Source organism: Apodemus sylvaticus, chromosome 9, assembly GCF_947179515.1.
Source record: "Apodemus sylvaticus chromosome 9, mApoSyl1.1, whole genome shotgun sequence".
In the NCBI taxonomy this organism is placed as follows: domain Eukaryota; kingdom Metazoa; phylum Chordata; class Mammalia; order Rodentia; family Muridae; genus Apodemus; species Apodemus sylvaticus.
Window position 1 is genome coordinate 95804731 of NC_067480.1, and position 25867 is coordinate 95830597.

Sequence of the window (25867 nt, forward strand, 5' to 3'; positions counted from 1 at the left end):
CTTCTGTCTGTCTCTGTCTCTCTCTCTGTCTCTCTGTAACTCTCTCTCTCTCCCTCTCTCTCTCTCCCCCCTCTCTGCCTCTCTCTCTCTGCTGCACACAATCATGCACACAGACATACTCGTGCTCACACATACACATACCTGCTTGCACGTGCACAAATACACACACACACATACAATTTATAAAAAAGAAAAATAGTCTCCATTTCTATATTCAAATGAACCACCTCTGCATCTTCCATCCACAGATCTCTTTGTATGAACCAATCTTGAAAAAAGTATCTCAACTAGGTAAACCCCAGGTTTTGTTGTTTGTAGTATCAGTTTAAATTATCTTAAATCTTTCTGCTAGCACAATCAATCCAGAGCTCTGGGGGAGCACTTGGAATATGTATCTATATGTATCTAAACTGGTTTGTAAAAGACACTCCTCCTAGACAATAGTGGCATGAATATCACAGGGGGAACAAACCACTTTGGATTAGATTCAAGTGTTGCTTCATAGGATGAAACTCATTCCTGGCACTCATATTGATCACAGACCTTGTCACTGCTACAGAAAAAGGAGCTGATGATGCTTTTTAAAATAAGCCTCTGCTCTGATTAATAAGCTAATTTGTACTGTTAAATCTGTTTTTTTCTTGTCCCTTACTTACAACATGTGACCAGGATCCTCAATAACAGGTAGTTCTGAAAAATGATAAATAAATTGTAAGAAATGTCTGGTTGAAGTCTGGAAATCAGTCTGGCACTTCCTCAGAAAACTGGGCATGATACAACCAGAGGACCCTACTATACCACTCCTGGGAATATACCCAGAGGATTCCCCAACATGTCATAAGGACACATGCTTCACTCTGTTCATAGCAGTCCTATTTATAATAGCCAGAAGCTGGAAAGAACCCAGATGTCCCTCAGCAGAGGACTAGATACAGAAACTGTGGTATATTTATACTATGCAATACTACTCAGCTATTAAAAACAATGAATTCATGGAATTCTTAGGCAAGTGGGTGGAACTGGAGAATGAGTGAGGTGAACCAATCACAAAAGAACACAAATGGTATGCACTCACTGATAAGCGGATATTAGCCCAGAAGCTTGGAATACCCAAGACAAAATTCACATATCAAATGAAACCCAAGAAGAAGGAAGGAGAGGCCCCTGGGCCTGGAAAGGCTCAGTGAATTAGTGTAGGGGAGTACAAGGACAGGGAAGCAGGAGCTGTTGATTGGGGAACAGGGGGAGGGAAGAGGGCTTATGGGACTTTCAGGGAGGGGGGATCCAAGAAAGGGGAAATAATTTGAAATGTAAATAAAGAATATATCTGATAAAAAAAGAAATGTCTGGTTGAAATTCAGATTCCCTTTACTTTCACTTACATTAGAGTCTCAGAGTCATAAACAGTATTAAAGTGTTTCATTGAACTGGACTGAAAATTTTTTTTATCAGAAATCATTGCATAGATAAGAAATATGTAATTTAATCCCTGATAATTTGAATTATCTGATAATTTCAATTATCAAAAAAATCCAAATTATTTTCTAGGCAAGGAGTTAAAAACAACTTTCTTTTTTTATTTTTACTTATGTTTTAAATATTTTTATTTTCTATATTCTTTGTTTACATTCCAAATGATTTCCCCTTTCCCAGATCCCCCCTCCCCATATGTCCCATAAACCTTCTTCTCTCCATCCATTCTCCAATCCCCTCCCTCCTTTCTCTCTGTCCTTATATTCCCCTCCAATGCTAGATCAATCCTTTCCAGGATCAGGACCCTCTCCATACTTCTTCATGGGAGTCATTTGTTATGCGATTTGTGCCTTGAGTATTCAGAGCTTCTGGCCTAATTAATATCCACTTATCAGAGATTGCATTCCATGTGTATTCTTTTGTGATTGGGTTACCTCACTTAGGATGATATTTGCCAGATCCAACCATTTGCCTAAAAATTTTGTGAATTCATTGTTTCTAATTGCTGAGTAGTATTTCATTGTGTAAATATACCACATTTTCTGTATCCATTCCTCCTTTGAGGGGCATCTGGGTACTTTCCAGCTTCTGGCTATTATAAATAAGGCTGCTATGAACATAATGGAGCATGTGTCTTTATTGCATGCTGGGGAATCCTTTGGGTATATGCCCAGGAGAGGTATAGCAGGGTCCTCCAGAAGTGTCATGTCCAGTTTTTGAGGAACTGCCAGACTGATTTCCAAAGTGGTTGTACCATCTTACAGCCCCACCAGCATTGGAGGAGTGTTCTTCTTTCTCCACATCCTCGCCAACACCTGCTGTCTCTTGAGTTTTTGACCTTAGCCATTCTGACTGGTGTAAGGTGAAATCTCAGGGTTGTTTTGATTTGCATTTCCCTAATGACTAATGATGTTGAGCACTTCTTAAGGTGCCTCTAGGCCATCTGAATTTCTTCAGCTGAAAATTCTTTGTTTAGATCTGTACCCCATTTTTAATAGGGTTATTTGATTCCCTGGAGTCTGACTTCTTGAGTTCTTTGTATATATTGGATATTAGCCCTCTATCAGATGTAGGGTTGGTGAATATTCATTCTCAATTTGATGGCTGCCATTTTGTCCTTTTGACAGTGTCCTTTACCTTACAGAAACTTTGTAATTTTATGAGGTCACATTTGTCAATTCTTGATCTTAGAGCATAAGCTATTGATGTTCTATTCAGGAACTTTCCCCCTGTGCCCATGTCCTCAAAGGTCTTCCTCAGTTTCTTTTGTACTAGTTTCAGTGTGTCTGGTTTTACATGGATGTCCTTGATCCACTTGGAGTGAAGTTTAGTACATGGAGATAAGAATGGATCAATTCACATTCTTCTGCATGCTGACCTCCAATTGAACCAGCACCATTTGTTGAAAAGGCTATCTTTTTTCCACTGGATATTTTTGGCTCCTTTGTGGAAGATCAAGTGACCATAGGTGTGTGGATTCATTTCTGGATCTCCAATTCTATTCCATTGGTCCACTTGTCTGTCACTGTGCCAATACCATGCAGTTTTTAACACTATTGTTCTGTAGTATTGCTTGAAGTCAGGGATACTGATTCCCCCAGAATTTCTTTTGTTGTTGAGAATAGTTTTAGCTATCCTGGGTTTTTTGTTATTCCAGATGAATTTGAGAATTGCTTTTTCTAACTCTGTGAAGAACTGAGTTGGGGTTTTGATGGGGATTGCATTGAATTTGTAGATCAGGACCAGACAAGGCTATCCTCTCTCTCCATATCTTTTCAATATAGTACTTGAAGTTCTAGCTAGAGCAATTAGACAACATAAGGAGGTCAAGGGGATACAAATTGGAAAGGAAGAAGTCAAATTATCACTATTTGCAGATGACATGATAGTCTACTTAAGTGACCCGAAAACCTCTACCAGAGAACTCCTACAGCTGATAAACAACTTCAGCAAAGTGGCTGGTTATAAAATCAACTCAAGCAAATCAGTTGCCTTCCTATACTCAAAGGATAAGCAGGCTGAGAAAGAAGTTAGGGAAATGACACCCTTCACAATAGCCACAAACTATATAAAGCATCTTGGTGTGAGTCAAACCAAACAAGTGAAAGATCTATAAGACAAGAACTTCAGGTCTCTGAAGAAGTAAATCAAAGAAGACCTCAGAAAATGAAAAAATCTACCATGCTCGTGGATTGGCAGGATTAATATAGTTAAAATGGCCATCTTGCTAAAAACAACTTTCAAACCTACATGATGGAAATTCCCTTATCTAGTTATATTTCTTTATTAATGTGAGTACATTCAATTTGCAGGAATCATCTTGGTGTGCACAATTGCTGGATGCAATATGCTCAGAAAAATAAGATGTTCTTGAGGAAGTCTATACTTACAAACACAAACTGTTTTTAAGGTTATGTAAGTGATGGCGAGAAATCACAATGTGTTCAAGAAAGTTGAATAAGATAGAAACAGTAAATCACAACAATGAAGTGAGGTGCGATTATGGGACAGATCATTAGAAGGACAAGCACTGAGACAATATTGAAGGTGCTAGAAATATTACTGTAAAAACACACAATCAGCAATTCAGGCCATCTCTAACACTGAGAGTTATGTGAGAATCAGTGAACTCTATGTAGTAAGATGGAATTTACATATCTTAGGCAAATAATTGTGCCTAAAGAAGGATCCAACCAAAATGTGGTAGAAATAATAAGTGCTTATATAATTGAAATGCAAAAGAATAAAAAATAAAAAAGTATTGATAGACTAAATTATATAAAATTGTGAATATCTGAATATCACTGTCAATACAATTTATATATGTGATACAGTTGCAATCTGAATGAATGTAGAAAAGATCTAATAATGTCTAATGGGTTGACTTTTAATAAAACCTTTAAAATGCAATCCAGGGTGCCTTAGTGGTCAAGAGAGTTTGTATCATAAGAACCAGAGTTTGTATCCAAAATATGATATTGACCTTAATGTGCTTTTATTCAAAGTGCTTGGAGAAGGGGAGGATCAAGGCACCGGGTCATTGAAGCTGGCTAGCTGGGTTAGCCAAAATCCTCTGAACTCCTGCTTCAATTAAAAAGAATATTTCCCTGCAAGAGGCCAGAGGGGCACCCGAGAGGCCAGCTGGGAGGAGTCAGTGTGCTCTGGTGAGTCCAGCGGGCCCCTGCAGGAGCCTTCAGGTGTCTGCTTCGGGATCTGAACAGCCTGGGCCACATTACTCAGTCTCCAGGAAGTGCAGGAGGCCTGGTGTGCACCTGGAAGCAGACTGGGAGCGAACAGCTTGCTCCGGCACGGAGCTTGGGTTCCAGATCTGGGGCCTCTGGCAGGAGCCTTCGGATCTCCACTTCAGGATCCAGAACAGCCTGGTCTGCAACGCCACATCTCCAGGTCCTGCAGGAGGCAAGAGGGGCATCCAGGAGGCCTGCTGGGAGGAGTCAGTGTGCTCTGGTGAGTCCAACAGGCCCCTGCGGGAGCCTTCAAGTGTCTGCTTCGGGATCTGAACAGCCTGGGCAGCAGCACCCTGTCTCCAGGCAGTGCAGGAGGTCAGCTGTGCACCAGAGGCCACCTGGGAAGAGGCAGCTTGCACTGGTGAGTCCAGCATTGACAAGACTAACTAACACCAGTGAGAACTAGATGGCAAAAGGCAAATGCAGGAATGTAACTAACAGAAATCAAGGCAATATGGCAGCATCTAAACCCAATTCTCCTTTAACAGCATGTCCTGGATACCCCATCACACCAGTAAAACAAGATTTGGATTTAAAATCACTGGTCATGATGCTGGTACAGGAACACATGAAGAAATTCACATACTTAAAGAAATTCAGGAGAAAATGGATCAAAAGTTATACACTCTTACAAGGGAAACACAAAAATCATGGAAAGAAATTCAGGAGAATACAAAAGTCAATAAGGAGGAAACGCAAAAATCACTTTAATAACTACAGGAGAACTTTGGTCAACAGGCTGAGGTCATGAAAGAGGAAACACAAAAATCTCTTAAAGAATTACAGGAAAGCACAAACAAGCAAGTGAAGGAGCTAAGCAAAACCATCTAGGATATAAAATCAGAAGTAAAAACAACTAAGAAAACTCAAAGGGAAACAACTTTGGAGATAGAAAACCTTGGGAAGAAATCAGGGGACATAGATGCAAATATCAACAACAGAATACAAGAGATAGAAGAAAGAATCTCAGATGCTGAAGATACCATAGAAACCATGGACTCAACAGTTAAAATGCAAAATGCAAAAAGCTTATAACCCAAAATATCCAGGAAATCCAGGACACAATGAGAAGACCAAACCTAAGGATTATAGGCATAGATGAGAGTGAAGATTTACAACTTAAAGGGCCAGCAAATATCTTCAATAAAATTATGGAAGAAAACTTCCCTAACCTAGAGAGATGCCCATGAATATACAAGAAGCCTACAGAACTCCAAACAGACTGGACCAGAACAGAAATACCTCCTGTCATATAATAATCAAAACACCAAATGTACTAAACAAACAAATAATATTAAAGGCAGTAAGAGAAAAAGGCCAAGTAACATATAAAGGATGACCTATCAGAATCACAGCAGACTTTTCACCTGAGACTATGAAAGCTAGAAGATCCTGGGCAGATCTCATGCAGATTCTAAGAGAACACAAATGCCAGCCAAAACTACTATACCCAGCAAAACTCTCAATCACCATAGATGGAGAAACTAAGATATTCCATGACAAAACCAAGTTTACCCAATATCTATCCACAAACCCAGCCCTACAAAGGATAATAGGAGGAAAACACCAATACAAGGAGGGAAACTTCACCCTGGAAAAAGCAAGATAGTAACATTCTCTCATCAAACCCAAAAGAAGTTAACCAATCAAATTTTAAAAATAACATAAAAAATTACAGGAAGTAACAATCACTATTCCTTAATATCTCTTAACATCAATGGACTCAATGCCCCAATAAAAAGACATAGACTTATGGACTGGATACATAAACAGGTCCCTACATTTTGCTGAATACAGGAAACACACCTCAGGGTCAAAGACAAACACTACCTTAGAGTAAAAGGCTGGAAGACAATTTTACAAGCAAATGGTCTCAGGAAACAAGCTGGAGTAGCCATTCTAATATTAGATAAAATTGACTTTCAACCCAAATTCATCAAAAGAGACTCTGAGGGACACTTCTTGCTGGTCAAAGGAAAAATACAACAAGAAGAACTCTCAATCCTGAACATCTATGCCTCAAATGCAAGGGCACCCTCATTCATAAAAGAAACTTTATTAAAGCTCAAAGCACACATTACACCTAACACAATAATTGTGGGTGACTTCAACTCTGCACTTTCCTCAATAGACTGATCAGGAAAACAGAAACTGAACAGGGACACAATGAAACTAATTGAAGCTTTGGACTAATTAGATTTTATATATATATATATATATATATATATATATATATATATATATATATATATATATATATAACATTCTATTCTAAAGCAAAAGAATATACCTTTTTCTCAGCACCTCATGGTACCTTCTCCACGACAGACCTCAACAAATATAAGAAGATCGAACTAATCTCATGCCTCCTATCAGATCACTATGGAGTAAAAGTGGTTTTCAATAGCAACAAAACAACAGAAAACCCACATACACGTGGAAACTGAACAATATTCTACTCAATGATACATTGGTCAAGGAAGAAATAAAGAAAGAAATTAAAGACTTTTTAGAACTTAATGAAAATGAAGATACAACATACCCAAATCTATGGGACACAATGAAAGCAGTGCTAAGAGGAAAACTCATAGCCCTGAGTGCCTCCAAAAAGAAAATGGAGAGAGCATACACTAACAGCTTAATGACACACCTGAAAGCCCTGGAACAAAAAGAAGCTATTTCACCCAGGAGGAGTAGAAGTCAGGAAATCATCAAACTCAGGGCTGAAATCAATCAAGTGGAAACAAAGAGAACTGTACAAAGAATCAACAAAACCAGGAGCTGGTTCTTTGAGAAAATCAACAAGATAGATAAACCCTTAGCCAGACTAACCAAAGGGCACAGAGACAGTATCCAGATTAACAAACTTAGAAATGAAAAGGGAGATATAACAACAGAAACTGAGGAAATTCAAAAAATCATTAGATCCTACTACAAAAGCCTATACTCAACACAACTGGAGAATCTGGAGGAAGTGGACAGTTTTCTAGACATGTATCCGACACCAAAACTAAATCAGTATCAAATAGATCATCTAAACAGTCCCATAACGCCTAAAGAAATAGAAGGAGTCATAGAAAGTCTTCCAACCAAAAAAAAGCACAGGACCAGATGGTTTCAGTGCAGAATTCTATCAGACCTTCAAAGAAGAGTTAACACCAATACTCTTCAAACTATTCAACAAAATAGAAACAGAAGGAACTCTACCCAACTTGTTCTATGAAGCCACAATTATGCTGATACCAAAACCACACAAAGATCCAACAAAGAAAGAGAACTTCAGGCAAATTTCTCTTATGAATATTGATGCAAAAATAGTTAATAAAATTCTTGCCAACCGAATCCAAGAACACATCAAAATGATCATCCACCATGATCAAGTAGGCTTTATCCCAGGGATGCAGGGATGGTTCAATATAAGGAAATCCATCAATGCTATCCACTACATAAACAAACTCAAAGAAAAAAAAATATATGATCATCTCATTAAATGCAGAAAAAGCATTTGACAAAATTCAGCATCCTTTAATGCTAAAAGTCTTGGAAAGAACAGGAATTCAAGGTCCATACCTAAACATCGTTAAAGCAATATACAGCAAACCGGTAGCCAACATCAAACTAAAAGGAGAGAAACTTGAAGGAATCACACTAAATCGGGGACTAGACAAGGCTGTCCTCTCTCTCCATATCTTGAAGTTCTAGCTAGAGCAATTAAACAACATAAGGAGGTCAAGGGGATACAAATTGGAAAGGAAGAATTCAAATTATCACTATTTGCAGATGACATGATAGTCTACTTAAGTGACCCGAAAACCTCCACCAGAGAACTCCTACAGCTGATAAACAACTTCAGCAAAGTGGCTGGTTATAAAATCAACTCAAGCAAATCAGTTGCCTTCCTATACTCAAAGGATAAGCAGGATGAGAAAGAAGTTAGGCAAATGACACCCTTCAACATAGCCACAAACAATATAACGTATTTTGGTGTGACTCTATCCAAACAAGTGAAAGAGCTATATGATAAGAACTTCAGGTCTCTGAAGAAGGAAATCGAAGAAGACCTCAGAAAATGGAAAAATCTGCCATGCTTGTGGATCGGCAGGATTAATATAGTTAAAATGGCCATCTTGCCAAAAGCAATCTACAGATTCAATGCAATCCCCATCAAAATCACATCTCAGTTCTTCACAGAGTTAGAAAAAGCAATTCTCAACTTCATCTGAAATAACAAAAAACCCAAGATAGCTGAAACTATTCTCAACAACAAAAGAAATTCTGGGGGAATCACTATCCCTGACTTCAAGAAATACTACAGAGCAATAGTGTTAAAAACTGCATGGTATTGGCACAGTGACAGACAAGTGGACCAATGGAATAGAATTGAAGGTCCAGAAATGAACCCACACACTTACAGTCACTTGATTTTCGACAAAGGAGCCAAAAACATCCAGTGGAAAAAAGATAGTCTTTTCAACAAATGGTGTTGGTTCAATTGGAGGTCAGCATGCAGAAGAATGTGAATTGATCCATTCTTATCTCCATGTACTAAACTTCACTCCAAGTGGATCAAGGACCTCCATGTAAAACCAGACACACTGAAAGTAATAGAAAAGAAACTGGGGAAGACCCTAGAGGACCTGGGCACGGGGTAAAAGTTCCTGAACAAATCACCAATAGCTTATGCTCTAAGATCAAGAATTGACAAATGGGACCTCATAAAATTACAAAGTTTCTGTAAGGCAAAGGACACTGTTAAAAGGACAAAACAACAACCATCAAATTGGGAAAGGATATTCACCAACCGTACATCTGACAGAGGGCTAATATCCAATATATACAAACTCAAGAAGTTAGACCCCAGGGAACCAAATAACCCTATTAAAAAATGAGGTACAGATCTAAACAAAGTATTTTCACATGAAGAAATTAAGATGGCCGAGAGGCACCTTAAGAAGTGTTCAACATCATTAGTCATTAGGGAAATGCAGATCAAAACAGCCCTGAGATTTCACCTTACCCCAGTCAGAATGGCTAAGGTCAAAAACTCAAGAGACAGCAGGTGTTGGCGAGGATGTGGAGAAAGAGGAACACTCCTCCAATGCCGGTGGGGCTGTAAGATGGTACAACCACTTTGGAAATCAGTCTGGCGGTTCCTCAGAAAATTGGACATGAGACTTCCGGAGGACCCTGCTATATCTCTCCTGGGCATATACCCAAAGGATTCCCCGGCATGCAATAAAGACACATTCTCCACTATGTTCATAGCAGCCTTATTTATAATAGCCAGAAGCTGGAAAGTACCCAGATGCCCCTCAAAGGAGGAATAGATACAGAAAATGTGGTATATTTACACCATCGAATACTACTCAGCAATTAGAAACAATGAATTCACAAAATTTTTAGGCAAATGGTTTGATCTGGAAAATATCATCCTAAGTGTGGTAACCCAGTTAGAAAAGAATACACATGGAATGCAATCTCTGATAAGTGGATATTAATTAGGCCAGAAGCCCTGAATACCCAAGGCACAAATCGCATAACAAATGACTCCCATGAAGAAGTATGGAGAAGGTCCTGATCCTGGAAAGGATTGATCTAACATTGGAGGGGAATATAAGGACAGAGAAAAAAAAGGAGGGAGGTGATTGGAGAATGGATGGAGAGAATAAGGTATATGGGATGTATGGGGAGGGGGGATCCGTGAAAGGGGAAATCATTTGGAATGTAAACAAAGAATATAGAAAATAAAAATATTAAAAAAAATTTCCTCAGCTGAATAATATGGGAATTTATAGAGAATATACAAACATACAAACATACACACAATAAATTAATGTCTTTGAATAGAACACATCCCAATTATTACATGAATGCAATTTTATGTAACTGCATAATAATTTTAGGCATGCATGAAAGCTCTACATAATAAATTAGTGTCTTAAAATGGTAGTTTAATTCAAGTCCTCTATGATTAAAACTGATTAATTCCATAGCTCCAATAGGTCCAGAGGCAACCAGATGTTATTCTTGGGAAATGAAGTTATTCTTCTGGCTTATAGATTAAAGATACGATATTTACCCCAAGAAACCTATAACGGATGTAAAACAATTTTCTGTAAAGGTCAGTTTGCTTATTCTTGTTTCTATTCAGTCAGAGCTTATTGGAATTTAGGTTAACTTGCTTTCTAAAGGGACTTTCTCAGAATAACTGTTACCCCTACCAGGCTCTCAAAAAGATTTCCTACTTAAGATGCCAACCTTGGGACAATCTCAAGTATATATTTATATGCACATTCCTATCTGAATGTTTTCTCTACATTTTTATTGTTTTTTTCTTCCATTTTATATTTTCATCCTAAACTATGTTATTTTAAATCAGCCAACACAGAAGGAAAAGAGACAAAATATGTGCTGAGAAAGTTTTTGCAGAAATTATGCATCTTTTTTTTCTTTTATTTTTTGTAGCTCAGGCATCTGAACATGAAGGTGCCTATTATGTGTAACTTCGGGCAGGCTTCCTTCAAGGTATCTTCATGTTTGATTGTCTTAAGAAGCTTGCAGGGCAACAGAGAGAGCTTCAGAGAGCACAAAGCCTTTGCTAAAATACACGTGTAACTTCGGTATGCTGGGGCAGGCTATGAGTCTGCGTTCTATACTTTTTTTTTTTTTAAGAAATACCAAAACCATGCTATTACCCTCAGGAGACAAAGAGCAGGTACAGAATGACTGATTAACTGATAGCCCAAGGAGACTGAGAGAGTAAGGCTAAAGGAAGAGCAGTTTCTCTACTGCTGTTTCTTAGGATGCCTCTCAGTCTTCAGATCTTCTTGACCTTGATTATCAAAGTCACTTTTCCCTCAGAGATCGTGTCAAAGACTTCTTGACTACAAGTGGAATGCCAATGAATTTTGATGAACAGCAAAGAGAAATGAGACAGAGCGTTAAGAACAAGGCTATTGAATTTTGCCCTCTTCGCATGTAATGTGTGTGTGTGTGTGTGTGTGTGTGTGTGTGTGTGAGAGAGAGAGAGAGAGAGAGAGAGAGAGAGAGAGAGACAAAGAGAGAGAGAGAGAAATCAGTATTTTCTTAAACTGACCCAAAAGCATTGTATAACATTTGGTGTCATGTATTTGGCTTGCTATTCAGATGATACAAGCTTTCTCCATCTATCTCTCATTTCTGTTCACACCACTAATAGCAGCATTCCTCATGTCTACACTGCTCATCTCCCAGCTCAGGAGCTGTAGGCAGGACTTCATGCTACTTTGTACCTGAAAAAAGCAAACTAGTGAGTCTGATTTAAAAAAGAAGAAGAAGAAATAAAAAAAAAAAAGAAAAAATAGTTGGTGACTGATGAAGTAAAGAATTGTGACAATGATAAATACTAGTGTATCATGTAAGATATTATCATTGGTCCGTACTCTTACAACAGGAAACCATTTATATTACTTAAATGATTGCATACACATTTATCTTTAGATTGCATACACATTTATCTTTAGATTGCATACACTTTATTTCTAATTTATTTATATAACTTTTGTAGAGTATGAGTGCAGTTCACAGAACATCAACATTAATGAAAGAATTAAGTCAATATGCTTTTATGAATATCTTATTTTAAAACTTCTGTCTTGTCTAAGGTCTGCCTATCACAGCATGATTTACTCTTTTCATATAAATTTTCTTGTCATTTTGAGTGGATACTCAGATCCTAGTGGCACAAATTAAAAGTCAAAGAAAGAACAAGGACCAGAGGCATTATTAAGATCTTAAGAGGACAATGTTTTCAAATGCCAAGTATTTTACCATAATTGAAAGGAAGCAAGTGTCATCAAAGATTTTTCCTAATACATTGCAAAAAAATAGTTTATTAATAAGACAATATGACATTATAGGTTTGCCCAGAGTTCTTGCTGGCTCATTTCTCTGTCTGTGACTAGATAGACTTATTCTTTATCACATATAATTCTTTCCTTGGCACCCATATGTTATCTGCTATGTGTTTTGGGGTTCTTATTGCATGAATGTATCTAGTGTCTTATGTTTTGAAATAATAAATTAACCTTTATAACCACTTTACTATTAGCCAAGGTATACTATTTATTTACATATTTAATGCATTTGGTTTAACATAAATGATGTGTGGATGAAGTAGAAAGGCAAATAAGCCCATACTCATGAAAGCAGCAAGACATTACAGAGAAGCATTCTCACATAAGTTTATTTTAATTGCATTCATTTTAGGTGTAGAAATGGCTCTGTGCCGGTGTGAAATGTCCAGAAGTCAGAGGTCAACCTGCAGGACTGAGCATTCTTCATCCTCCAGAGTATGCATCCCATGGGAATGACTCAGGATGTCAGGCTTGGCACCAAGAACTTATAACCATTTAGCCATCTTACCAGCTTCCTTTTAAAAAGCACCTTTTATGAGTGTGTGTGTGTGTATGTGTATGTGTGTGTGTGTGTGTGTGTGTGTGTGTGTGTGTGAGTGAGTGTTTGAAACATTTGTTTTTTTAAATAAAAACTTAAACCACTTTCTAAAGGAAAGCTGTTTCCCTGGTAAATTAGGAAATGTAAAAGCATCCACACTTAAAGGATGGTTTCTGGAACGACTCCTTTCTTGTAGAATTTGCATTATGATTTAGTCAGCCCTGACATTGGATGGGATAATGGAGTTGTTGAGTTTGCAGCTGGGCTCTTTTAATTGTTCCTTCCATCACTCATTACTGAGTGAGCCTCAACTCCCATAACAGCAATTTGAACAAAACTTCCATCGTTGCCTGACATTAAGCTGAGCTTCCCTGCTATATGAGTAAACAGTTTAGCACCTTAATCAGTGTTGTTAGACACCTGAAAACTGCTATGTAAACATCTCCATGCTCTGCTACATATGTCACTTTCATTTTCTGTAGAAACTTTAATTAGATTGGCATGTGCGAAGGAAACTGTAGACTGTCATTAATGAGTGAACAAGATGTTTGCACGAACACTTCCCAAGTGCTGTAGAGACCCCCACGTTTAGGATGAAAACCGATGCATGTGGAGAAAATCAATAGTATAACAGGATCCTGTGCTTTTCTGATCACTGTGGGAACATCCTTTCAAAGATTCTGCTAAAGTGCTTATGAAGCACCTTTCAGTGGAGGGCTATTCATTAGGCACAAGAGACTTTGTACTCTGTTTAAGGTAACTATTAGATTGAGTATCACTGCTGAAGATAGAACTATTTCAGCTTATAATACTGCACCTCAAATATGACATTTAGGTTTCATTATTCGTTCAGGCAATAAAAATCTCTGAGTAAAACCAGGTAATTAGTACTAACTAGGAACGAAGCATGATTGATAATACAAAGATGAAAATCAATTGCTATGTCCCAAATAAGGCTGGCTGTAACATTGACCAAGGTTACATTTTATTGTATTGACGATTTTTCTTTTTACTTTGACCACAGTGAATTTTTATAAAACTAGAACAAATTATGGGTTCATACTTTTCTCATAATTTAAAAATGTATTCATAGGCAGAGGAAGCAATATCTTTACAGTCTTCCAAGGGCAGAAGAAATGAAAATAGTATGTTTCTCATCCAATTAAATAAACATAAAGCACAGAATGTTAATAGATGATTTAACTTTTCATCTAAAAAGTGCCTTGGAATTTCATTCATTAAGTTATGGCTTTAAGGATTGGTTCAAACAGAACCTCTGAAAAATTGGATGACTGTTGGTTGCATATGCACATCTTTTTCCCCAGTGTAATTTACATTGATTAAGATTGGGTAGATTTTATGTTTTATGCTGTTGAATTTTTATGGGTTTGAAGCCAAAGACTAATTTCCTTGGAAATATAATTTTGGGGAAATGCTGTTTAAGTGGAGCCTCTAATTACCACTTATTCTTGTTTCTTTCTGGAAAAAAATAACAGCAACAACTACAATACACACATTCTACAATGTAGAAGAGATCTCATCAGTAACATGCATTGCAAAACGTGGTCAAAATTTATAAATGATCCTTTATTCTGACCTGGCAGCTACCATCCAATTGGGAACTCTTGAAGATTAAAATAAAGAGGTAAATTAGGTTTTCACTCCTTCTGAGCCATGTGTTGGATTCATCTATGACTTTCTTACAGTCACAGTGATATACCCCTTTGGAGGAAATAGTGAACTTAGTAACAGTGGTTAAATTTATGTGTCAACATAGAGAATTTTAAAATTAGAAATAGTATAAATTACCTAAAATATAAAGTATATTTTATGTTTTGAATTGAGTTTTCCCACATATCACTACAAAATTGTTGGATGGCAAATTTGTGCACTATAAACCAAGTTTATGAATATTACTTTATTTTCTTGGAGTATTTCTTCTGAGTTAATTGAGTATTAAATATTGGCATTGTATAAGAAAGTGTATAGGTACATTGAGACATGTGTTTCTGTGCATAGTCCTGGTAGGCCTCCACATTTTGGCTATCTTCCTGTACCTTCTGGGTATTGAGATTCCAGATGTGAGCTAACACTCAGACTTCACTATCAGTTCCTCTGGGTATTCATCTGTTGAAATGACCTCCTATTGTGTTTTTTATACTTCTTATTAACATAAAGCAAATTTAGTACAATTCCAAATTTCTCCTTTACTATACAATATGCCAAAACATCACAGAAGTAAAAAATTTGGCTCCTACAGAGATAGATGAGGAGTAAGTATCATGCACTGAGAATCCAGTTCAGTTTGAGATGTGAACATTCTGTGGGCCTAAGTCCCTGGATCTTCACTTCAGGTGTCTGACACTCCCTTCTGGACTTCCTGGGCACCTTTAGTAACATATGCACTCACTTCTTTCATACACCCAATTAAAAATATACAAACACAAAATAAAAATTTATTTTTGGGTTGCAAGTCAGTTAAATAAATAATTTTTTTTCTGAAAATAAAAAGTTTAAAATTATCTCTTGGCATCCACCGTGATAGAGTGATATAATTTATAAAAAGTGAGGGGGTTCCTGACATGCCACATGTTGCTAGAGGACCCATGGGAAAAGTGGTTTTATTTATATTTAGGTATATTGCAGATTCTGTCCAGAGCATTGAGATACTATATTTCACAATACACTGAGATAACATGCCAGATGCCCTACGGTTTGGGCAATAAGGCAATCCAGACATATTTAAATCTCAACCTTTTGATCACTGAATTGGTGCTTTTGTGTTCATCTGGATTTTTTTATTGGTTATCTACATTCCGAATGTCATCCCCCTTCCCGGTTTCCCCTCCACAGCTCCTTATTCTATCCCCTCTCCCCTGCTTCTGTGAGGGTGTTCCTGCACCCACCTACCCACTCCTGCATCATTGCCCTAGCATTCTTCTAAACAGGGGCATCAAGCCTTCACAGGACCAAAAGCTTCCCCTCCCATTGATGGCAGATAAGGCCACACTCTGCTACAAATGCAGTTGAAGCCATGAGTCCCTCCATGAGCTGGGGGTAGCCAGCAGAATGTCTGGATATTTTTTTATATATCACAGGACATAGCTCCTTAGATTTTGGTGCTGCTGAAGTTATTGATAAGGACCCTCTCACATTTTTTCCTCTCTGTATATTTCATTTACCCTTTAATCTATAAAACAAGGAAGATCAATTTCAATCCCTTTATTCTAATTTTGGGAAAAGAGTGGCAGTTCATTATGTATGTATTATTGTTTCTTACTGTGTGATGCATCCTACTGTGCAACAATGATATATTCATAAATTTTATTGACATGTTCTCACTTTTGTGATTGCCCTTACTTACTTTTTGCTAAAATCTGACTTTTTATATAATTGAGAAACAATCCTGCTATTTAAGATATTGAAATGTGAAATTCTACTTCAATGGGAAAATAGTTGTACGTGAAAAATTACCTATACAATTTTCAATCAGGCAGCTTATTCACATAAATGTGTTTGAAGGTATTGATGGAGAAATAAGAATACTACCATTCCTCATACTGTATGTAAATTATGAATTATTGTATAAATCCAGTGTATATACACACACGTTTGGGTGTGTTTGTGTAGCAACTCCACAGATAGTTTCTTTGTAAAAATTGGGTATTTATATTAAAATAGACTAAAGCCCTTGTGAAACTAAATATCAATAGAAAGTAAATAATTATTGCTAATGGGTTTTATTTTATGTCCTTGAGATGAAATTGACACACTGGCAGATTGTGGATAAGAAGAAATAGTAAAGACAAATTCTGTGTAGAATGAGGTAGAATGAGGTCAAACTGAAAGTGTTGACTGTGTAGCCAAGAGGAATCTTAACAGGATCAGGTATGCAGAGGAGGGAGGGAACAGGAAAGAAGCCAGAGGTCCAAGAGAATGAATGGAGATAAGCAGCATCATGAGGGTGGGGTATGGGTTTGGGGGGAACCTCTAGAGAGTACCAGAGACCCAGGAGGTGTCAATGTGGGGTGACATCCGCCAAAACGCCCAACACTGGGGAGAGGGAACTGAAAGAGTTCACCTCCAGTAGATAGGGCCTCAAGTGGAGGCACAGGGTTACTAACTAACTTAGAGTCAAAATTTTCTGACCCAGAATTATTCCTGTCTTAAAGAACTGCACAGACAAAAATGGAGGAGAGATTGAAGTCAAGGCGGTTAAATAACCAGCCCAACTTAGCATCCATTTCCTGAGAGAGCACCAAAGCCTGACACTATTACTGATGAAGCTGAAGGGGAGAGCAACCCCACAGGAAGGCCAGCAGTCTCAACTTACACAGACACCAGGAAGCTACTAAAGACTGAGCCACCATCCAGGATCATACAGGGACTGGTCCCCAGGCCCGGGCACAGACCTGGTCAGACCTCAGTGGGAGAAGATGAACTTAATCCCAGAGATACTTGAGGCCCTAGAGAAGGGGCAGGTCTGGTGGAAGGGGACACCCTCTCAGAGGCAGTGAGGAGGAGGAATGGAATGAGGAACTTGGGAGGGGAACTTCCGGGGGCAATGATATGAATGTACATAAATAAAATAATAAAATTAAAAAAGAGAAAAATAAAAGAATGAGTATTTGTAGGGTGTAACATAAATTTGATATAGTATGTGCTATTTGATACCTCTATTGCATTGTGTTATCAGGTTGACCCCATTTTCAGTCTAGTTTATTTATCCAATTCATTTTTCAAATAAGCATTTGAGAATCATGTCAGTGTTAATGGTACATCAAGAGACAATTGGTTGCTGAAAAAGCCTCAGCCCCAGAGGTCTCCTTAAATATGCAGCTCTCTAGAAATTTCACAAAGAGATTTGAAATTATGTCCTGTGTATTTAATTGTATTTAAAGGAACACAGGCAACTATAAGCTATATGCAATTAAGTTTTTTTTTTATTGCTTATTTTATTTATTTATATTTCAAATGCTATCACCCTTCACAATTTCCCCTCCACAACACCCGTATCCTCTCCCCCTCTCCCTGCCTCTATGATGGTGTTTCCCCCAACCTACTCCATCCTCACTGCTTTAGCCTTTCCCTATGCTGGGTCATCAAGCCTCCACAGGCACAAGGGTCTCCCCTCCCACTGATGTCCAACAAGGCCATCCTCTGCTACATATAATGTGACTGGAGCCATGGGTCCCTCCATGTGTACTCTTTTGTTGGTGGTTTATTACCTGGGAGCTTTGGGGAGTCTGGTAGTTTGATATTGTTGTTCTTGAATTATCCTCATTGCTGAGAATTTTAGTTTTCATGTTTTTCCCCTCTATATAAGTCATATGTGCTCCTGGAACCTTTAAAATGAATAGAGTTATATTTGTTGTATGACTTATCTTATTCCTTTTATGATTAGGTTCTTGGGTTATTTGCTTGAAGTTCTTGATATTTTAATCACATTAAAACCAAATTTAAATATGAGATTATTTTTGACTATTCATGGAGATAATTATTGATCTTTTCCAAAAATATAGAAGCTTCAAACAGCAAATAATCATTGTTGAACAGTATCTGTGGGCTAGAGCTATCTCATGCCTCGTGAGATGAACCCCTTGACGAGTCAGCTTTATTGCCACCAGTAATATGTCTCAGCCAGAATAAAACTAGGAGATTGCTGTATGAATTCATCTCCCAAAAAGCTGGTGTGTTGAGGGCCTCAGTTCTTATATCACACATTTGAGAAATGTCTAGCATGGCTAATTTAAGAAAGATTTAATTTAAGATGTTAAGACAACATCATATTTTTGTAATATTATATTAAAACTGCCTTGATCCATTTTTGTTATCACTAAAGTAAGCCCACAATAAGCAGACTGGTACACCCAGGCATGAGCACAACATGATTATGGCTGGTCATTTGCACAGTGTGCAGTTTATCCAAAGATTGGTATTTAGTAGGAGAATAGTGACATGTTTAGACAGAATGGGGCTGACTTTAATCTTGATTAAATAATATTGATTACATTTATAGTGTCATATATGATATTATAAAAGTAGCCACTAACACGATTTCAAAAGCCAGGAAGAAAACAGTTCCTTAAGCACTGGCAATTATTTTTAAATTAATATTTTTAATTATTTTTAAATTAATATTAATTGAAGATTTATGTCTAATGATTCTTCTTTTTGTTGTATGGTATATAATATTTAAAGACATAAAATATATCATTGTTCATATTTAAAAGTATAAAATCATCTTTAACAGAATTTATGCAAATCTTATGTACAGTGGTAAGAAAATTCTTTCTTCATTGTGAATCACACATTGATTTGGGCCCTGATAATACACTGTACTTTGTATTTTAGTAAGTGTCAGTTCTGCAGGATCTCCTTGCTATGTAGAACAGAGTAATATGCACTTATATCTCATTTAGAAGCAATGATAATCCACCCTTCTGTGAATGAATAAGATGCAATTTAAGACAGAGACTTTATTTTGCATATTTTGACCATTATATGAAACTCTTCCCAGATTAGAGAAGCCAGGGGTGACTGGAATCTATCATCTACACAGCAGCCTTACTTAAGCCTTTTTAATTTTCAAAACTTTAGCTTCATAGTACAAAAAGAACAAGCAGGTTTATTAAGTAATGTACTATAAACCTTAGAGTAAACCTTTTATTATTATGATCACTGAGTTACATTTTAATTAGGTATATTCGTCCTTTGATCATATGATCTACTATGCATTTCCTGAGTACTTCATAATCTTGTAAAATTCATAAAAATTTTATGAAATAAATTAATTAATCAACAGATCTTTCATTAGCATTTTTGAAAATTTAAAATTATGCATGTTTTAATGCCAAATATCTAATTTATGTGATGCAATTCCTTTCTAATGCATCATAGGGTTGAACCACCATGTCTTTGTATTTTGTAATTATCCCCTATGCAATTTTTTGGAGGAATAAGTTCCTAAACATGGGCAGTGTATGATGAAAATAAATGTATTGGTTCACAGTTCAAGTAGTTAGGATGTCTGAAACTTGAATGGCTAGAATCTTATAAGAACTTTCTTATATCATCATGTGGTAGTATACAGAAGAGGAGAAGGGGGGTAGGGAGAAGAGAAAAGAAAGTTGGTGGGTAGGTTGGTACCTATATTGCTCCACTGGAGTTCCTGCCTGGCTATAGGAAGAGGTCTCCTGAGGTTCCATATTCCAATGTTGTGAGTCACAGCTAAGACCAACCCTATTGATTCTTGGGCAACTCCCTTATCCCAGGTCTGTCTCATCCTAGAGGTGCCCCCTACCACCTCATTTTGTCAGGCACAGATTTCGATTCATTTTCATGGTCATTTAGCTGTCTCCTCTGTTCTTCCCCACACCTCATTGATCATGAATACCACATTCCCCTCCCCATCTTCTCTCCCACCTAGTTCTCTCTCTCTCCCTCTGCCTCTTTTTTTTTTTTAAATACATGTGCCTCATATGACTATTTTATTCTCTTTCTAAGTGAGGTTTGAGATTCCTTGCTTGAGCCTTCATTCATGTTTAGCATCTTTGAGTCTGTGGGGTGGAACATGGTACCTGTATTTTATGGTTAATATCCACTTTTAAGTGAGTACATACCATGCAGGGCCTTTTGGGACTGGGTCACCTCACTCAGGATCATACTTTCAGATTCTATCTATCTGACTGCAAAATTCATGATGTCTTTGTCTTTCATAGCTGAATATTATTCTGTTGCAACTTCTCTGCACAGATGTAGCAGATGTACAACTTGTGGGTCCTGAACAACTGGAGCGGGGACTATCCCAAAAGTTGTTGCCTATATGTGGGGATATGATGAGCTGCCTTGTCTTGCTTCAGTGGGAGAGGAAGCAGCTAACCTCTCAGAGACTGAAAGTTCCAGAGTGGGAGTATAACCATGGAGCCCTAACCTACTCAGAGGAAAATGCCATGGAGTGATAGGGGAAGGATTGTGGGAGGGGAACTGGGAGGGAGGCAGTGAGTGAGATGAAAAATTATTAAGTAAAAAATAAAATTAAATTTAAAAATAAGAAAATGAGAAGAGAAAGGGACAGAGAAACAGAGACAAAGAGAGACAGAGACAGGGAGAGGCAGGGGACACACACACACACAGAGGGGCAGAGACAGAAACACACACACACACACAGACACACAGAGAGAGAGAGAGAGACAGAGACAGAGACAGAGACAGAGAGACAGAGAGAGTAAGAGAAGACGGAGAGAGAAAGAGATTACTTGGAAAAGTCAAGAAAAGAAATTCACTCCCATAATAACAAGTATTTGTTCATTTATAAAGATGGAGAATTTAAAACCCAATTACATCTTGAACTATTCAGTTTTTTTTTATTTTTTTAATTTATTGATATATTTATTTACATTTCAAATGATTTCCCCAGTTTTTAATATCATGGCTAGTGAATTTCAACAGAATTTTTGGAGGTCACAGCACTGAAATCTTAGTGTAACACAAATGCTGACAATCTCTCTCGTAGCAAAGCCTTCTTTTCCTGTACTTCTTACCGTGATAAGAATTTTATTTTGATAATCTTTGAAAATGTATGCTGTTATGTCACTTTAGTGATCCCCCAATTTAAAAGTTTATATTAATTGGCAAAAGTAATAGTCATTAAAATTGCATTCACTTACATGGGTGTATTGATCATTTCCTTTGCCAATGCCCTGTCCTAACCCTCCAGTCTTTTCCTCGTGGTTTTATTTGTGAAATATGTGATATTTGTCTTCATGTGGTTGATTTATCATTACGGTCTCCAGTTCCATCCATTTTCCTGAGAGGTACATCATTTTGTGTCTCTTTGTGGCTGAGTGGTGCTCTGATATCTGTGTATGAGACTTTCATATTCTTTAACCTATTTTTCTGTTAGGGGATACACAGCTGGTACTACAACTTGATTGTTGTAAACCGTGTTCCATTCAGGGTGAGTATGCAGGTGTTTATTTTTGGATTCTACCACTAATGACTTTGGTTATATACCCAAGAGGAGTGTAGCTGAATTTCTTTCAGATATTGAAGAATCAACTATATCTAGTGTAGATGAATTAATTTATATATATCTCACTAATATATGACGTTTTCCTTTTTATTACATCTACACTAACATGTCCTTGTTTGTCTAAATAACAGTCATTCTGGCTGGGGTGATATTGTATCTCAGTGTAGCCACCCTTTGATATTCCCAAGTGATTGCAGTTCATTACAGTGTATACATTACACATTACAGGTGTACATTCTCTTTTGAAACATATCTCTTAAACTAGCTAACTCATTTATTGATTGACTTATTTCTGTCTCCAGTGCTAAATTTGTGTTTTGCACAGGCTCTTTGAACTAAACAGAGCCCAAACCAAATATTTCCTCTAGAACCTCTGGTGTCTGCCTCCTAAGTGCTTCAAATTTAGGTTTGACTGACAGAGCAAATTTGGCTTTTGGAATGTTTTTGATATTAAATATAAGTCATATAAATAGTTACCAGAGGCATTTGCATGGCTGTTTTGTATGATGATACATTAATTGTTACTTTTGCTTTTTCATTTTTCTATTATCTGAGTCTTGCTATTTAAAACAGGTTTGCTGAACCACCTGTTATTGTGTTTAAATCATATGCATATATATATATATATGTATATATATATATTCAACCTTTACAGGGTTGCCTACTCATGTTCATTTCTGATTCTTTATCATTTTTCTCTTTCATTCACTCTCCCTGCTGTACCTCATTGTCTTTCTTCTTAATCTTTTCCTTTTTCTTTTTGTCAATTTGGGAAAGCTTTACTCACTGAAATTATAATATTCTTTATTGTTTTGGTAGCAGAGGTGATATAAGCCTTACTTACGTAGGATAGCCATGAATTTCTTGGTCAAGTAACACTGTTATCAGTTTTCCAAGTGTTACAATTACAATCCTGTACCTCTCTATCACAGAGTAATTATCTGTGTATAATATGGGATAGAAAACAGCCAGCTCTGAATTTTATCCCAAGGACAACATAACTGGGCTAAGTCAGAGAGGAGAGAAAACTCTGCATTATAGAGGAAAGAACCGACCATGAGCCAAAGATCACAGCGGGTACCCAGAAGGCACAAAGGCCAAAAAAACAGACTTTCATCACATCTTCCAAACGGCATGCAGGTATGAAGGCATGCAGGCTTGCAGAAACATTGATTTAGAGCACTGGGTTTCACATTGTAACAGAATAAATTTATGTTGTCCTAAGCCACTATATTACTACAAATTGCTGTGATACAAATAGCAATCTAAACACTGTAAATCTTTGTCTTCTTTCTTTAAATATTTTCATATAATTATTAATTTTCCATGAATGTAAAGTTCTCTTTGGTGGGATTTTTTTTTACCCTTAAAATATTAAAAATGTCATTCCAATCTTTCTCCTTTGCATAGCTTCCTATGAAAAGAATGTACATTTATTTGTTTATCTAAAGGCTTTTATTCCCCCATTTTTGCTTTGGTGGATGCCTCTTAGGGGCTCATTGTTTTATTCAGTTGAAGCTTTGTTGGTATTCCTCTCTGTGGTAGGCACTGAGTTTCCTGAGTTTGTGGTTTGGTTACTATCATTAAGTATGGGAAATTTTTAGCACTTTGTATTTAAAACCCGCTTTTCTTATTGTCTCGCCAGCTGCTCCTCCAGTATATAGTGTATCATCTCACGCCATAGCTCTTGAGTATCCTATGATTTCAATCACTGTGTTTCCCTTTGGTGATTATTGTTGACCTCCTAGCAAAGTCACTGAAATATTTTCCTGGCTCTGCTGGATCTACTGAAGGCAGTGTGGAGATAAATTTCTATTCTTGGCTGTTTGTGATTTCCTGCCCCCCAGAACATATTTCTGATTGGGTGAAATAATAAAGAGCCCTGATAATTCACTCTTTCACTATCTTCTTGCAAACAAATACAAACATTAAAATTTTGTCACATAAATTCCTGTTCATCTCAGATGAAAAGTGCTTGCTTTAACACAAAATTGGCAAAAGCACTGTAAGCAAATTAGTCAATATAAATTGTTCAAAGGACTTCAGGATAGATGTCATTTGTACAGCTAGCATTTATCTGTTAGTCAATGAAAACAACCTGATGGGAGAATTGCTAATACAATGAATAATGTGTTTTCATACATTAAAAATTAAATCGCTGATACTCAGACGGTAATCTGAAATAAGTTGGGTGTGAAAAATAGCAATAATTTTGCATATGTACATGGTTGGGAGTGGTTATTTGGAATAAGAATGTGCTGAGTAGACCATACTAGCTTGGAATGGTGATGCTGCTGTCTTTGCTTCTCAGTAATGAAATGAGAGATGTCTGTCACCACGCTTGGATTTAACAGCAAATAGAAGAACATTTAAGAGAAAAAGAAGACTGGAGTTGTTGTTTAGAACTAGATTTATGATTTCTTTTTAAAAGGAGGGTAAGAAACAAGAGGCCATTTTCTTAGCATGAGATATATTTTATATCAGTATCAAAAAAGAGAACAATATATACATATAATGGGCATATGCCTTTTCTCATATAATATATCCTGACTATAGTTTCCCTTCTCTCTATTCCTCCCCATTTCTCCCCACCTTCCATCACCTCCAGATCCACTCCCTTTGTGTTTCTTATTAGAAAGGAATGGGATTCTAAGAGATAACAACAAGATATGACAAGCTAAAATATAATATTAAAATAAAATATATTTATAATAAATATAAATATAAAAAGGTGAAGCAAATTCTGTCATATTGATGTTGGATATGTCAAGCCAACAAGAATAAAAGAGTACCAAGAGCAAGCACAAGAGTTAGAAACCCACTCATCTTCAAGATCAGGAGCCCATACAAATACTAAGTTGCTGCTTATATTTTATACACAGAGGACCTGACGCAGATCCTGATGCATGCTCTGTTCTTGCTGTTTCGGTCTGTGAGCTCACGTGTGCCTTACTAAGTTCATTCAGAGGGCATTGCTGTCCTGATGACCTCAGCCCACAATTTTTCTAACCACCTCCTCTTCCCCATTTGCAAGATTCCCTGATGTACGGAGGGAGGGCTTTGACGGAGTCCTACCATTTAGACTTTCCCACTCCGTGTAACATCTTACTTTCTATCATCTTTGCATCTGTTCCCATCTGCTGCCAGAAGGAACCTCTCTGATGATGACTGAATAACATACTGACATACATACTTCTGATCTATAAGTATAGCGGAGTATCATTAGGGGTTATTTTAATGATATTTTAAAACTCAGTGGTGTTTGGTGTTTCCTGGGGTCTCTGGGCTGCCTCATCTTTGGCACTTGGTTACACAAGCAGTGTTGGCCTTGCCTTTCCTGTCATGGAGATGTGCTTAAGTCATGTCAGACATTTATTGGCTTCTCTATAAGCCCTGTGCAGCCATTGTACAAGCATACTTTTGTAGGCAGAATGGATTGAATAGGTCACAGATTTTGTGGTGGGTTGGTAACCACATTTCATCTTTAGTAGGCTCAAGAGTGCTTTCCTGTTCCAAAGAGACTAGAAAGCAGTGGTGAGAGGGTTTCTTCATGTTGGCATCAGCTTTATTTCTCCATGTTTAAAGATTTATTTGGATGCTTATTTTTGGCAATGGCTCTTCATTGTCAGTCTCCCCAAAGCAAACCTTTGTCTGAGAAATAGCTTGGGTTATTTGGAAGTTT

At 37.2% G+C, this 25867-nt stretch overlaps 1 pseudogene; it reads left to right on the top strand.

Annotated features, from left to right (window-relative positions):
* LOC127691978 (heat shock protein HSP 90-beta-like) overlaps positions 1 to 25867 on the top strand; it is a 102985-nt pseudogene that overhangs the window by 1105 nt on the left and 76013 nt on the right.